Source organism: Acinonyx jubatus, chromosome F2 (genome assembly GCF_027475565.1).
Source record: "Acinonyx jubatus isolate Ajub_Pintada_27869175 chromosome F2, VMU_Ajub_asm_v1.0, whole genome shotgun sequence".
NCBI classification, from domain to species: domain Eukaryota; kingdom Metazoa; phylum Chordata; class Mammalia; order Carnivora; family Felidae; genus Acinonyx; species Acinonyx jubatus.
In genome coordinates this window covers 24033178-24050872 of record NC_069394.1, presented here as the reverse complement: position 1 = coordinate 24050872, position 17695 = coordinate 24033178, and the positions used below count along the sequence as shown (strand labels likewise).

The 17695-nt window shown below is 34.6% G+C and overlaps 1 long non-coding RNA gene across 1 annotated transcript in view; it reads right to left on the bottom strand.

Annotated features, from left to right (window-relative positions):
• Window positions 1-17351, bottom strand: part of LOC128312836 (uncharacterized) — a 34710-nt gene extending 17359 nt beyond the window's left edge. The window contains exons 1-3 of the long non-coding RNA XR_008292654.1: window positions 16961-17351; window positions 12431-12528; window positions 3653-3794 (exon numbers count right to left, since the gene is read on the bottom strand). This is a non-coding gene — a long non-coding RNA (uncharacterized LOC128312836). The remainder of the gene's footprint in view (window positions 1-3652; window positions 3795-12430; window positions 12529-16960) is intronic.
• Between the last annotated feature and the right edge of the window lie 344 nt (window positions 17352-17695).

The window sequence follows — 17695 nt, the reverse complement described above, 5'->3', positions numbered from 1 at the left end:
GCTCTTTCTGCCCATGGGTCCTGTCCCAGTACTACTTAAATAAACTTACTAAATTGCACTCTAAAAAAAAAATTCTGTTGCCCCATTATGACAATAATTTATTAATCTATTTTTTGTACCTTTTAAAAAATTATTTCCAAATAGGTCATGAGAAAAGTTGGTATTTTGCTGTATTGTAAATGGTGCTTTATTTTATATTTTATTTTTTAAGTGTGCATTCATAGTATTGAAAAAAACTTCATTATGTCCTTCAAATTGGCCTTTCCAGCAAAATTGCCTAAATTCACTATTAGTTTAACTAGTTTAAATAGATTGTGTGTTGTGTGTTAATTCTGTTTGACATTCCATATTATTAATTGTATCATCTCCAGTTAAGAATTTTATTACTTCCCTTCCAATCTTTAGGCCTCTTTTTTTGTTATATTATTTTGACCTCAACATCCATAATAAGATTGTATAGTAGCAGTGAAGATACTGAAAAAATGCTTTTTTCCTCCAAATTAAAGGGAACATAGGTAAACTTTCTAAGTATGATGTTCAATGTAAGTTTTTGGTAGCTAGTTTATCAAGTTGAAAAGTTGCTTGCTATTCCTAGTTTTCATTTTCTTATACAAATAAGTAAGGAATATTTTCAGATTCTTTTTCTTCTTCTTTTGAGATATAATCAAATTCCTTATATGTCAACTATTATAATGAATTCCACTGTTGTAGTTTTTAAGGTTATTATTGGGAAATAGATCAGACATACAAATGAATGCATATACTATGTATTTTAAAGTTTAAAAAAAATAATAAAACAAAGGTCCTGCTTCTAGTAATGGCAGAGTAACTTCTATTTGACAATCTCTCCTGCAGATAAAAATTCTGAACTCTGGACCAGATATACAATAACAACTGTCATTGAAGAGCAAACAAAAGAGAACAGAAACTGGAAGGTATTTGACCCTTAAAAGAAGGGAACAGTAAGAGAGATCCATGTTTATATGTCTTTTCAATGAGTGCAATCTCCGTTCTACTCAATGCAAGACAGCTAGAATTTAAACAGAAATTACTGTCTTTTTTGCTCGAGAGTTATAGTAGGAAGTTTGGGGGTGCAGGAAACTCACAGAGGGAACCCCAAAAGAAAATAACCATAGGGGTGAAGCCCTGAAACCTGCATGTAAATGCCATCAAATCTATGTCTCCTGAATGCATTTTTAAGGGAAATTTCAAGGAACTCAATGATAAGCAACAGCTGGTAAGCTAAAAGAACTTAGAGCTTTCAGCTATGGCCAACCAACCAGATTTCTCAAAGAACAGACAAAAAAATAATATAACATGAAACACAATTCTAGTGATTTGTGAGACAATATAAAGCAGTCTAACATTCATGTGAAAAAAGAGAAGTAGAGTGAGGCACAATATATGTTTAAATAAGTGATGACAGAAACTTCCCATATTTGACAAAAATCATAAATTTTTATAGATCCAAGAATAAAAAGAAAAAAAAAAAAACACACCAAGGCACAAGATTCATGTTGCTGATAACCAAAGATACATTGAAAATCTTGAGAGTTACCAGAGAAAATGGTACAATATATATAGGGCAACAATAACAAAATAATATGCAATAATGAGTTAACTTCTTATTAGAAGTAATAGAAGACAAAAGACAGGAATAACATCATTAAAGTTCTGAAATTAAAAAGAAATAAAAGCTTTTAATCCCAATTGTGTAACAAAAAATATAGTTCAAAAGTACACAAAAAATTAAGATCAAGAAAAAAGGAATTTCTTATCAGCAAACTGGAACTCAAAAATGTTCAAGTCATTCAGGATGAAGAGAAATGACATCAGAAAGAGATGCAGATTTACAGAAAAGAAGGAACATCAGAAATGATACATGTATGAATGAATGTAAAATGTTACACATATAATTTTTTTTAATGTTTACTTATTTTTGAGAGAGAGACAGAGAGAGAGACAGAGACAGAGCACAAGTGGGGGAGAGACAGAGAGAGGAGGAGACACAGAATCCGAAGCAGGCTCCAGGCTCCGAGCTGTCAGCACAGAGCCCGACGCAGGGCTCGAACTCACAGACTGTGAGATCATGACCTGAGCCGAAGTCAGATGCTCAACCGACTGAGCCACCCAGGCACCCCTGTTACCCATATATTTTTTTAATTTTGTTTAGAATTTCACTTAAAACACAACTTGTAACACAATAATACGTAGTTTATTATGACTGCAGATATAATATAGGAAGCAATGACAGCACACAGGATGGATATAAATAGAAACTACTCAAATGTTCTTCAGTAGACAGATAAAAAAATGTGTTATACACACACAGTGGAATATTATTCAGCCTTTAAAAAGAAGTAAATTCTTCCATTTGTGATATCATAGATGAAACTGGAATACATTATGCGAAATGAAATAATTCCATCACAGAAAGAAAAATACTGCATGATTACATTTATGTGAGCTATCTAGAATGGCCAAATTCACAGAAGCTGAGAATTCAGTGGCGATTGCTAGGGGATGGGGAGGGGGAAATCAGAAATTGTTGTTCAGTGGGTATAAGGTTACAGTTATACATAATGCATAAATTCTAGATATCTTCTATAAAATGAATGATGGCCTATCGCTAACACTACAGTGTTGTGTACTTGACAATGTGCTAAGAGGTAGATGTCATGTTAAGTGTTACGCCCACCAAACAAACAAACAAAAAGGACAGGGTGCCATTTTGATTTTGGCTCAGGTCATGATCTCAGGGTTCCAGGTGTGGTTTGGAGCCCCCATGTCAGCCTCGCCCCCTCCCCCCTCCCCCCCCCCAATCAGGGCCCACATCAGGCCCACATAGGGCTCCACACTGACAGTATGGACCCTGTTTAGGATTCTCTCCCTCTCTCTTTGTCCCTCCCCTGCTGTCATACATGCACACCCTTTCTCTCAAAATAAATAAATAAATATAAAAAAATAATAAAAAGGACATATGAAATCTTTTGGAGATGATAGATATGTTTCTTTCCTTGATTGTGGTTATAGCATCACCAGTGGATGTATATTGCAACTCACCAAAGTGTATACATTAAATATGTGCAATTTTTATATATCAACTGTACCTTAATAAAGCTGAAAAAAAATGAAACAGTACTACTGCAAAGTTGTAATGTTTTATATTGAGTCCTCTATTTTTAACTGTAAATAACTGTGGAAAACAAAAGACATATACTGTTATCATAATAGCAAAAATTAATATAATGCAAAAGGCAGAGATCATTAGATTGGATGTGAAACTTAGAACCAATGCTTTCTGAAAGAGGCAAACTTTATGTATTAAAACACAGATCTCTTAAAAGTAAAGAGATGAAAATATATATACTGTGCAAGCAGTAAGCATAAAAAAGCTGAAAGGGCTTCATTTTTCCATGCATATGTTCTCTTTTGACTTCTTGCTTTTCTCCCTTCCTGCCCTCTACCCTTCTTGCCATTCTTCCTTCCTTCTGCACTGATTCAGAGCAAAATTACTAGTTAAGCCATGTGTGGTTTGAGGCTATGCACCTATGTCGAGGCCAGGGGTCAGTAACCCAGCATGGAGTTTCAAAGCTCTGCAGGGTAAAGAGGGTCTCTGTCCAGGAGCAGAAAACACTGACCGGGAACATACCGGAGCAGGCTGAGTAGGACATCCACATGAGTGGTGGTAAAAATCCCAAAGCAGGTTTCTGATTCCAAGCAAAGTAAGAATGTTTTCCAAGTGCTGGTGATGGATGATAACAATAACATGACTTACTAGACTTCAGTGTTACCTAAAAGCAAATAAATTCCTATATGAATGGGACACAGAAAAGAGGAGCACATAACCCTTGTAGTTATGAAAAATTAAAGGGAGAAATTTCCAGAAGCTAAAGAACTACAGAGTGATGGCAAAGGATAAAATAATTGTGCCAAGATGGAGGGTTCTGATAAAATTTTCCCTAAATTTACAGTTTTTCAAGATCCTGGGAATCCCTCCAATAATGGGAGTTTTTATACTGTGTAAGGTTTTTAAACCTTTTAAAGAGAGAAAGCTTTCTCTTTATTCCTAAAGCCCAATATTTCATGTGTTTAAGATATATATTTGTCTAGTTTTAGGACATTTCAGTCATATTTGGCAGCTGGGGAAAATATCTTACATAACTATATGCATAAGGTTCACTTTTTATTTATCAGCACATCCATCTGTTATCCACACAAAGAGTCAATATACATTTATGAAGTACTTTATTAAATCACCACGATAAGCAACAAAGAATAAAAACATGAACATTATTTTCTCTTGACATATCATTCTTGAGAATATCCAGCGTACCAATGATAAATACCATTTTGTTTGATTCTAAATCTGTATCCAATGCTGCCCTATGATATAAGGACCTTTAAAAAACATTAAAATACAATTTGGTTACTATCATTTGGTTATCCACTGCTTTTGTTGTTACCATTCTTGGTCCTTTTATAGCATACAATTGCCTACATTTGGTGTCAATACTTTCCTTCCTCCCACTCTCCGACTCAAATCAGGCAACCAGCTCTATCAATCTATTGAAAGACATTTGTCAAGGTTGCCAATAGACTATCAGATTGTTACATCTTGATCAATTTTTAGCTCCCATCTCACTTAACAACCACTGACAACATTGGACACTCCCCTCATGATCCCTGGACATTATTCTTTCTTGGTTGTCCCTCTATTTCTTCGTTAGTGTTTTTGTTTGTTTTGTTTTGTTTTGTAGATCCTTCTTGTCCTCATGTCCTCTATAAATGGGCACAAACTTCAGATGCCTTCTCTTCCTAGATAATCTCATTCAGCCTCATGAAATTAAATAACATCTAAAATCATGATTCACAAATTTATTATTTCTAGCCTCGACATTTCACATAAACTTCTAACTTTTATAGCTAATTGCCTACACAACTTCACTATGTGATATCAATCTAGTGCCTAAAACTAACTCTTGGTGAGTAGGAGCTTGATACTGTTGAATTCCTAAGATAGGCCTGAAGTTCAAGTCTTCACTATGGAACTTTGTGGAATAAATCACGGTACTTGCTCTCAAAAGATAACGGAGATCAAAGAAGGGAGCAAGATATGTGAGAATAGATAGTAGTAAAATGCTATAGGGATTCAGAGTAGACAGAGGTTAATTTTGGGTGGAGAGGTTGGTCAGTTTTCATAGTAGTAATGGATTTGAACTTAACCTTGAAGGAATGTTAAGTATTTTATAGTGAAAAATAGGGGAGAATCACCCCCACCAGGCTGTGTAAACAGGATGAGTAAAGGCAAGAGGAATTTGGCATTTGGCATGTTTGAGAAATATTAAATGATTCAAAGTGATTAAACCATGAGACCAGTCCATGAGACCAGTCATAGCTGGTAAGGTAGATTAGAAGTTAAATTCTGAAAGTCTACTGTGAAATACTGGCCAAGAAGAAATAAAGAAACTGTTTTTCAGATAGGTGAGAGCAATTGAATAGGCAATCCCCCTTTAAGACAATGCTATATGCTTGCTGTTTTTCAATCCTGATACCCTCAGATGATACCCGTTTTTATGTAGGCTATTTCCCCTTCAATTGCAAATTCCTATTTTGCACTCACTTACTACTCCTTTACTCCTGATAACTCCACCTCAGTCTTGCCTCTCACTTTTATGTTTGTTATAAAATTAGTCCACTTTGACCATTGTTTTTCAGCTCTCTTTCACTATTACCCCTAAATTCAGCAAGAACTATCTATAACACTACACAAAAAACGTTGAAACCCCCTTTGTACACTGGTCCAGAAACATAATGTATTTTACAAAACAGATATAGATATTTTATAGTTTCCATGGCTGAATTATTAATTTCTGAAATCTATCACATGTAAATGTAATTCCCCTTCATACCTGTAAACTCTGAGAGCTAGAATACAAAAAGTGTACTACTGTTGGAAGAGATTGTTGATTTCCCTTAAAATTAACCACCTCAACTAACCATATATTCGAAAAGTTTGGAGAGAATTCAAATTCCTGATCCAAAGGTAAAAATAGTCCCAATAAACTTGGTCTTTTATTCCAATCAGATCTTCACCTCTCCAGTGTGTTGGCTGCTTCATCTCATAGGATTCAAATATTTTGAGTCTCCCAGGAACAGAGAGCTTCAATGGTAACATATTAAGGAGACACAGATATTTCTCAAAATTGAAGATTTAATTTTGCCAAAGGATACATACTGGTTTCAATATTAATCTTTCTAGATTACAAAGTTTAAAAATACAGATGTCTATTGCACTGATACTATCTTCAAAGTAAAAGTTTATCAGCTTATGTAATAAAGAGCTGGCTTTACTTAAGGAAATGTTTACACAGTTTAAGTCACTGTCTGGAAGAGCAACGGAGGCACTCACACACTGAAAGAAGAGTCACACACACAAACAAAAGAAATACGAACCAATGTGAAAAAAGATAATGATATAAATTGACTGAAGGAATATAGAAGAGAGTGTCAACCAATTTAAACAGGAGAGACTGAAGATTTTGCAGAGTAGTTAATTTGAACTGGGTCTTAAAGCCTTTGTGTGGGGGTTGGGGAGGTAGAAGAAATAAGTAAGGTAAAACAGGAATATGTGGGAAAATGTGGCACATTTAGGGAAAATATATAATTAAGAATTTATCATACAGGGTGCGTTAGGAGGAGTCTAGGCAGGGATGTGCTGAACTTGGATCAACAAGTATGAGCATTGTATGTCATAAGGAAGAATTTCAACCTCATCCCAAAAGCAATAAAAAACCACTATAAGCTTTAAACGCAACGAAGAAGAATAACTAGATTTGTGACATAGAGTGTTGCTTCTTATGGCAGAGACATGTGTATTAGTGGAGGTGGAAAAATCTGTAAAGATGATAAGTCCAGGCAGAGCATCAATGCAGGAGCTCAAGTATGGTGTTATGATAATGTGTAATAAGTCAATAACCGGACTTAAGTCAAATTCAAGAGAATTTAAAAGAAAGATCCAAATAGTATATGATGGCAAACAAACAAAAACTGGATGCAGTTTGTGAATAATTGCTGAATAAGCTAATTGGTCAAAAAATAAAATGGACAGAGGGCAAATATCAATTATTTCAAATAAGCAAATTTGGGGGGCACCTGGGTGGCTCAGTCGGTTAAGCATCCGACTTTGGCTCAGGTCATGATCTTGCGGTTTGAGAGTTCGAGCCCCGCGTCGGGCTCTGTGGTGACAGCTCAGAGCCTGGAGCCTGCTTCGGATTCTGTGTCTCCCTCTCTCTCTGCCCCTCCCCTTTTCACGCTCTGTCTCTCAATAATAAATAAACGTTAAAAAATTAAAAAAAAAAAAAAGCAAATTTGGTACATGATGGTGTCACTGGTGATATAAGGTCAAGTAAAAGGATCTGTATTAATGTATGTGGCATGAAGTAGGAGAAAAGAGGAAGAGAATGGAGAAATCCCGAGTTGAGCTATTTTGGAGATATGTTTGGTCAAGTTCCATAATTGTGGGAGTTAATTTATAAATAGCAGGCTGAATTTTGCTTAATGTCAGTAAAATTTATCATAGTGTTTAAATCTATCATTGTCATTTTTAGACACAGCCTACTTAGAATATATATATAGAATTTATAAATTAAATGAATACTCAAAGAAATAATAAGGTTATGTCAGTATTTGAATTCTACCTCAGCACATAATTCTCTGACATTGGTCAAAATCTTTATTTAGGTTCAGTTTTGTCCTCTATAACATAGGAAAACAATTCTTAACATGCGTCACTGAAAGGAATAAAGAACATTACATGTAAAACTCTTAGCCAGTATGTCTAGCACAAAATGAGTACTCATTAGATAATATTTATTACTCTTAATAGAAAAGACCTTGAAAGATTTCTTAGTAAATTCTTACTGATATTTCCTGGAACTTAGCTAAATCAGAGTGGGAGGGTAAATTTTTTTCTATTGAAGGAATTAGAAAAAACAAACAATATTTTACAAGTGTTTCTTTGGGCAATGGACTTCATTATATTCTAAATTATAACCTTCCCTATCACCAAATAATACTCTTTCAGTGAACACTCAATAAATCACAGCTCACTCTCTTAAAAATGTGAATTCCAAATTTAGTTTTTTCTTGTTTCTTAATCTTTTCCATAGTATTATTTTACACACATATATGCCTCATTATTTCTACTATTCCTCAGAGATTCATTCCCTAGGATCATGGTCTTTGTTCTCTTGCCTTCTCCTTCTCTTTTAACAAGATTCTGTAAACCTTTATAGCTGTAGCTTATCCACACTTCCTTTCACACAATCCTTGCCAATTGGCTCCAAAAGTGTTTTTCTATGGCGCACTCAGAGACCAGGTTTTGCTGTGTCTCAAAATTTGAAAACCTCCCTGTGAAATGTATCCTAAGTTTTAGGTGGTCAAGAATATATTTTCATATTTAAATGGAATTCCCAAAATTTAAATTAAACTTGGTCATCACAGAAGAAAAAAAGGTGATTACGTCAAGTTCATCTGCTTCTTAGAAACCATTATTATTATTATTTGAAAATAATCTGTTTCCTTTGCAGTGTTCTCAACCCTGTCTGACTCAATGACTCCTTTAAAAACCATACTATAATGCCAAATCTATTATTCTAAAATTAAATTAAAAGATAATATATGCTACACATATACATAATTTTATAACAATAGTAATGTCCTCTGTAATATAATGGGGCTAAAAGAAAAATAATGTATAATTAAATTAAATGAACTTTAATATATAAATGCTCTGATATCACCACACTGGAAAACAAAATAAAGTGGCCACATATTTGCACATACTCATTTTATGAAAAATAGTATTAGAAGTAATGCCAATAAAAAAAGATTTATATTAGAATAAAAACTGTTGTTTTAATAAGTTAATAAAGGACCAGACTTTCTTGTGTATGGTAACAGAAAGAGGAAAAATAGCTTCATTTAAAGTAGAAATGTTATAGCAAGTTGAGAACTTTCAAAGTAGAGAAACCAAGAAATATAATGTCGTCCTAGATGACCTTATTGATAAGGAGAGTGTCTGCATGATTCCGTACATTATGGCATAGCGTGTGTTATGTAAACAAGTCTTCTATCCTGAATTCTCACTACCTGTCAAGCATATATTCAGATTCTAGAACTTGAAAAAATGAAAGGGAAATATTGGTGAAGGGTAACAGAAGATGAGCTGGAAAGGAAAAGTAAGCTAAGAAGGTATAGAAAGTGAATTCCTCTGAACACATTTCCGAAGACTAAAATAAATAGGCAACCCCAAACAGGTGAACATTTCAATACGTAATGTTCACAATGTGTATTTTTAATGTTATAATTTTTAAGTGTATTGCAATTTTACCATTATTACATTTCTTATGTCTCTTATTTAATACTATTTTGCTCAAATTTATTAAAATTGTGGTTTATGGGACTCAGTGGGTAACTATATGAATGACTAAGAAGACATTCAGAGCTATGTTAAAATTGGGAGAATTTTCCATTTTGTGACACCATCCCACTAATTTCAGTGGTGTTCCTCCAATAACTGTAGCAACCCAGATGCTTTTGCAGATTTCAAAAATGCTTTCTAGAAGAGGGGTAGTATCACCCATACTGAGAACACAACTATATCTTCAGCTCCTTTCTGAGATTTATAACATGGAAACTTTTTTAGAAGAATAGAGACAATGTGGATGAGTCTATTATAAAGAGGCAACAAGGCATATGGTTTCCTTAAATCAGACAAGTTCAAACCCCAAATTTCCAAGTAAAAGTCTATGATATTGGACAAGTTAATTATCCTCACTGATGCTCTGTTCTTGGGTAACCAACCATCCTGGTTTGCTTGAGATTTTCCTGGTTTTAAAACTGAAAGACCCATGTCACAGGAAACCCTTAAGTCAAAGGCAAACCAAGCTGGATAGCTGGTTACCCTAATTTCCCCTATTGGCAAAATAGAATATCCTCATTAGATTTTTATGAAGTTGAGTCATAAATGAGAAAATATTTGAACACTACTTAAAACAAAGTCTAGCACATACAAAGAAAATTGCAGATACTATTATTATCATTATCATTATTTGATCCTAAATAGGCAATCGAGTAAAATAACTGGGAAAGTGAATATATGCTTTAATTTCAAAGCTAAAATCTCAATTTACATTTTCCTGTATATTGAGCACCTTAACATCTAGGCTAAACGATAAAATCTACAAAAGAACAATAGTAAGTGATAATTAATTAGTATTATATATAGGGGAGACTCTTTTAACAAGTTTGACTATTTCATTTTACTTTCATAATTTTCTTATTTTTCTCATTAAAACAAACAGACTTGGTGATGTTAATATTTGCCAAAGATCACACAGTTATAAAACTGAAATAGGACACAAAACTTCACATTGATTGGACTCTCAATTCTTTGCTTTTTAAGCAACCTGCTCAATGGTCTCTTTTAAATTTTTTAATGTTTATTTATTTTTGATGGAGATAGAGGGGGGAGAGGCAGAGAGAGGGGGAGATACAGAATCTGAAGCAGGCTCAAGGCTCTGAGTTGTCAGCACAGAGGCCAACACAGGGTTCGAACTCGCAAACCGAGATATCATGATCATGACCTGACCTGAAGTCAGACACTTAACCAACTGGGCCACCCATGCACCCCTCAAAGCCCTCTTTTAATGAAGGGAAAGGAAATTACAAATCGTTGAAATGAAGACCAAATTTCTCAGACTATGGTACTAAAATGTTCAGCTTCCTCATTGTCATAAATTATACATTTATAGTCCCTGTCAAATGTACCTTGCTAGTGAGCTTGAAAGAAGAGAAAGCAGAATCATCACACAGGATGGGAAAGGATTCTCAGATTCAATGATTCTTTGAAAATAGTATGTATCAACGAAATCCCAGCATTTCAGGTTATATTCCACCAGTAGCAGAGTCTGTGACAGTCAGTTGAGAGTGTTTAGCTTATTTAAGTGTAATCCCAAGCGACACCAAGAAAGAAGAAATGTGAGAAAGGAAGAGGACAGCCAATAAAGAATGCACTATCAAGCCCAATATCACAAGGCAACTGGAAGCTTATCCTGCCAGGGAGCTCAAGGAGCCAGTGTAGAACATGTGACAGAGTTGTCCAGCGAAAGGTGACGGAGCTGGAGCATCAATCCACCAACCATCTCCAGTCACAAGCAGAAGGTAGCTCCCAGTAGACATTTACTCTCTACTATTTTTCTTCCAGAGCAGGCTTCGGCCACCAGAGAGAGCCCTCAGACAGTTGAAAATAGGTCAGGATGCACTAAAATACACAACCCAAGGAGATCTGGCCAGGCAACAACAGTGTCTGCTACACCATGGCAGTCTACTTATCTTTTCTCAATGCTACTTCTATTTGGACACATTCAAATACATTCTATTATCTACTCTGCCAGCTATACTAAAGGATTTTAATTTTCTATGTCCTTGTTGAAGCTGTCCAGTCTTTGCTAAATCCCTCCATTTCTCTAGTTGGAAAAAGCATACTCTAAAAAGCTTGTCTTAAATATAACCACTTCCATCCTCCTCTCAGGCTTCTCTGAGAAAAAAAAAAAGAAAAAAAACCCTAATTTTTCACTTACATTCTCTTCATATTATTCATGTCTTCTTTTTTTATATATATAAACAAATTAGTATTTATGTATGTTTCTAAATCACTCAGAAGCTACCTGCCAATTTTGATCTACTTGAGAAGTTTCAAAGTACTATTTTGACACATTATATATATATGGTTACTTATACCTATACTACCCAGTACTTACCATGTGTCCAATAAAAGTCAAATTGGAACAAACATAATCATCTTAACCATTGAAATCTCAAATAATGGCCAAGTATTTTGAATACTAATGTAGATTTCTGTTCAATAAATGGTTAGTATAATATTGCCCATTGTTTAAAAATATTTACATGAGATTAATCTCAGAATAGCTTTTCCTGATTCCTAATTGTATATTTTAAAAAATTACTCATAGAATATATTTGAAAATTAATCCTCAGGTTAATTTTTCTGTATATTTTCACCTTTGTCTAGGTTGATTTACAAATATCACCATCTAGGCAGACAGTTTTTGGAATTTTCCTTTGAAATTCTTCAGAATAAATATTTTTCAAACCTAAGGACACATAGGGACATACGTTTAATATTCTAATGTTATTTTTCCATAATTTTCAACAGATTTTTGTACAGAATATCAAACTTGTATTATGAAAGTGTTTCTCATGCCAACGCAATTCACTACTGATTTTCTTCAAATCTCAAGTCTTGATCAAAGGCAAAGGACACCACAATGATTTCCCCTTCATTAAGCAAATAATTTTCTGTAAATAAACCACTAGATTAATTTTAAAGCTACTGTTAGCTTACGTTAATGTAAGTAAGCTGTCTTTCACACTGAAATTTCTTGGTGTCTCAGAATTTATATCCAGAGATACAATTGTAAAGGACAGGTTTATGTTTTTCTTCTAAGTATACCAAAGAGAAACAGAAACTTGGATGAGGAAGGACATGAAACATCATGTTTTGGTATAATATAATCACCATATAAATGATTTTTATTTAAAATTAATAAATTATTGGAAAGCTTTCCTAACCATTTCCACTAGATCTTTGTATCACCCTATTATGAGACTGTATAAAAATTTTAATCTATATACATTAAGATGCTTCTGACTTCAGCATGATGCATTTCATAATTTGACTTCATATTATGCATTATAATAATAAATTTGATTTCATATTTAAAAGATTAAATAAAATAAAAAATTGTAGAATGTACAGCCAGAAAGATCTTAGTTCACCCCAACATTTTCATTTTACAAATAAAGAAGACGATGCCCTGAGAAGAGAAATTCTCGTAATATTGAAGGCTAAAAAAAAAGAAATCCTCATCCTTCTGGTCTCCTAATCACATTTATTTCAATAGGCAACCTCCCCCTGCTCTTTTCTTAAGTTAAGCCAATTAAGAAATCAGTCACAGGAGATGATAAGGGGCAGTCAAAATGGTTCAATGGATGTAATCTATCAATCCAATAACCACACTCTTTTTTCATGGGGAAGTATGAATAAGGAGCAGGAAGTGTTACTAGAATTATTGCCCTAGTGCAGTGGTTCTCAAACTTAGACTCAGGAATCTTTTAGACTCTTAAAACTACCAGGTACTCCAAACAGCTTTGATTTAACTAACTTTAAATCCATTGATAAAATATAAGAAATTTAAACTGAGAAATACTTAATTTAATTAATTGTTTAAAATAATAACAAACCTATTACATGTTAAAGTATGCTTTTTATGAAAAATACCTATATTGCAAAAAACAAAAAATACTTTTATATTTTCCCATATCTCTTTATTGTCTTCTGTAGTAGATGACTAGATTCTTATCATGAGAGAATGAGCGTGGAAAAAGAAAAATAACAACTTAATATTTTGAAAATAGTTTTGATCTCCTGGATCCTATGGAAAGGTCTCAAATCTTCATGGGTCCTAGACTGCACTTTGAGAGCCAGTGCATTAGTGGAAATCTCTGCACATAGAAATTGGAAGCTCCAGGAATGCAAACGTTCATTAACCACATGCAACACAACTACAGAAGCAGCTTGAGCTCTGGACTAAAAAGAATAAGATCCATAAACACAATGACTTTTTATGAATCCCATAACCTTCCTGAAGTTGTTTTGTCAGACTTGTGATAAAGTTAATATATCAAAGGTTTATTTTAAAATACAAATGATATGATATCAAAATGCTATAAGTTTCTTAAAAATATTTTTCATAATCACTCACAATTTCATCCTATCATTTACTCACACAGAATCTTGTACTTTTACTGCAAAAAGTCTTATAGGTTTGTCTTTGGAAACCAATTCTTATTATTTCTACATCTATTTCAGGTACTTACAAATTGTTACTTCCACTCCTTCCATAATATCCTTGATATTATAAGCAATGACAATAATAAATGAAATGCTAATATAACAAGACAAAAGTCTTTTCTTGCACTAAGTAAATGTTTCTTTCCATGTTCGCGGTGTATTTTCAATAAATATCAAGTAGACAATAATATTAAAGAACAGAACGTCATTGGTATTTGCTTTCAACTGACGCTGTTAGCCTCATTTTCTTTTTCCTTGGAAGTTTCAGGAATATTTCATAGTTAGGAAGGATGCCCTGAGAACTCTTCCTGCCTTGAAAGTCAAAGGATTGGAAGTAAGACTAAATCAGACCACATATGTAAGTAAACTAATTTCCATCTACTTCATTAATCAAAGAGAAGTTTCCAAAGGACCAAATGATTTCTGGCTTAAAATATTATCCTGAGAGCAAACAGTCTGGGGACTGAAAACGGATTCATGAATTGGTGGGAAAAAAGTAGGCCAATAATAATAATCACTTAATTTCAGGAGAGTCCAGAAACAAGATTTCAGAAAACTGAAATGGGAATGAAAAGGCACGAGGGGCGCCTGGGTGGCGCAGTCGGTTAAGCGTCCGACTTCAGCCAGGTCACGATCTCGCGGTCCGTGAGTTCGAGCCCCGCGTCGGGCTCTGGGCTGATGGCTCAGAGCCTGGAGCCTGTTTCCGATTCTGTGTCTCCCTCTCTCTCTGCCCCTCCCCCGTTCATGCTCTGTCTCTCTCTGTCCCAAAAATAAATAAACGTTGAAAAAAAAAATTAAAAAAAAAAAAAAAAAAAAGAAAAGGCACGATAAAAGTGCCAAATGCAAATGATGGTGCCAGAACCTATGGCAGTGTGATAAGCAGGCTCAGAGCTGTAGGCTTTCCCTGGATTAGGGGACATCTGAGTATGTTCATGAGATAGGTAAAGGTAAAGACTGAAGGAAAAAAAATAAAAGAGTACTTAATGGGCATATATTGTAAAAGATCTATAACACAGACAACAATGTTAGCCTTGGGAACATGGAACATGATTCCACCCTCTAATATTGAAAGAAAGAAGGAAATAAGTCACTCCTTTAATCAAAACTTATGTAGTGCCTGCCTATAGATGTCACTATATCTTGACTGTCAGTGATCACAACAGCCAAAACTCCTTGCTCTTGGGGCTTACGTTCTAGTTGGCACAAACCACCCCATTAAATTATTCAAAGTAATCATTCAATCAAAGGGAAAGAAAGAAAGAAAGAAAGAAAGAAAGAAAGAAAGAAAGAAAGAAAGAAAGAAAGAAAGAAAGAAAGAAAGAAAGACGGAGGGAAGAACTGGTGGGGGAGTGAGGAGGAAGAAGGAAAGAAAGAAAAAAAAAAGCTGGGACATCTGGGTGGCTCAGTTAGTTAAGCGATTAAGTGCAGACTCTTGGTTTTGACTCAGGTCAAGATTTCATGGTTAGTGAGATTGAGCCCCATGTTGGGCTCCATGCCGTCAGCGTCCTTGGAATTCTCTCTCCCTCCCTCTTTCTCTGCCCCTCCCCTGCTCCTCTCTCTCTCTCTCTCTCTCTCTCTCTCTCTCTCAAAATAAATAAACTTTAAAAAATTATTTAAAAAAAGAAAGAAAGAAAAGCAGGTAGAGAAAAGAGAAAGAGAGAAAAGGAGGGAGGAGAAGAGGGAGATAAAAAGAAATGGTAAATGTTATGGAAGATATTGTATGGAATGGTGATATAATTTTAAATAGGGAAGAGGTGCCCTTTGAACAAGGAATCTGAACAGACCTGAATGAAGACAAGTGTTAGCCATGTAAAAATCTGAGGTAAAAGAATTCCAGGCAGAGAAATGACCAGTGCAAAGGCCCTAAGGTGGGAGCATAGCTAATGTGTTAAAGCAAAAGCAAGGCAGTGAGACAGCCTAGAATGAGAAAGGGAAAGGGTAGTGGAGGGTGAAGTCAAAGTGATGATGAGGGTCTGGTTCATGGAGGATGTGATTGTCCATTTTAATATTTTTGGTTTTCATCTTGAGTGAAATGAGTAACTTGGAGAGTTCTGAACAGATTAGTTACACGAAAGGATTGCTTTATCTGCTGTGTGGAGAAGAGATTGTAGGGGTCAATGATAGAGTCAGAGAGACCATTAGGAGGCTGTTATAATAATGCAGGTGAGAGAAGATTGTGGCTGGAACCCAGATGGTAGCCATGGAGATGATCAGAAGTGGTGAGATTCTGGATATTTTCTCATTCTACCCTCACAGAATTTGCTGAAAGTTTTGATGTGAGGTGTGAAAGAAATAGAGGAGTCAGGAATGATTCATGAGCCTGAGGAAATTTATAAAGAGAGGGAAGAAAAAAATGGAATGAGTTGAAGTGATATGGACTTATACTTAACAGTAACATATCTTTGAGGTCATATTCTAAGACAGAGTGTTAAGCAGTTCTAAGACAGTAAAATGTTTGAAACAGCTGCTGAGCAAAATCATATCGAAGTGGGATGAAAATTTTCCCACACTTTCTGAACTCTTTCAACCTACTCACCACTTTAGGGAGCACAGGGACATGGATGAGTCCCTTGACTGAAACCTCAGAATGACTATTCACACTACAACTCTGGGTGAGCTGGACCCAGTATATCTAATCCTTGAAGACCTCCTGCCATTCACTACTCCATGACACTCATATGAGGCTACTTCTCTTCATTGACATAAACTAAACTCCATCCCTGGATGTCTGGCTTTTGCCTTCTGCCCCAACTAGTTTTCTCATGGAGGATAATTTTTTTTTTGAGTGATAGTAATCCCTTTCCAGAAATCCTTAAAAAATCTAGGGAACAAAATGTTTGAGAAAACCCACTGACTCATAGTTAAAATAATTGACATAGTTAAAATAAAAATTATTGGTCAAGTATGTTGTTATTATTACCTGTGCAACATAAAATGTAAATTTATTGTTAGACTGTGTTGTACAAGATTTTTCGTCTCCCAGAGTGATAGATATGAATATAAACAGCTATTATATACGACCTTGATGCGGAATTTGGTTGTAGTTACTACTATTCATGTAGCTAAGTCATCTTACTTCTACTATGGGATGTAAGGCTCAGCGTTCCAAACTGTAAGAGGAACAAAGCAGACATGTTAATAAAAAAGAACAAGTTTCTCTCTCCCAGAGCCCACTCATCACTCAGCATGTGTGACATCTCTTAATTTTCAAATCTGTAGACTGTGGGAAGAGTAGGAAAGAAAAAACATTATATATTTAATTAAAATTTAATACAAAAAGATAAAAATATTGGCTTTTACAATTTCTGGACTAATTTCCAAACACATGAATCTCCTGTATCTAATTATTGATCTCAGAATTAAAACAAATCTTCAGTAATACCTTAAAACCTGGGTATTTTCATTGCTTAATCAGAAATTAATACACAGACTTATAAAATTATGAATTTAGTTCTAAAAGGATCTTTGGAGATTCCACTTCTTGATTTTGATTATGTGGTTTATTCATGTGTTCATTTAATTAAAAAAAAATTTTGAGCATCTATTGTATACCATTCATTGTGTGAGACACATTGAATAAGTAGTGAAAACAAAAGAGACAAGACTCTCCCCAGGAGAGTTTTAGGACCAGTAGAAGAGGCAATTAATTAGAACCGTTACAAGACATGAAACTATAGAATACATAAGTTTCAGATTAACCAAAAAAGGGCGTGAGTCGTAAAGGAACGTGTTTAAGAGGAGACATTTAAGCTGAAG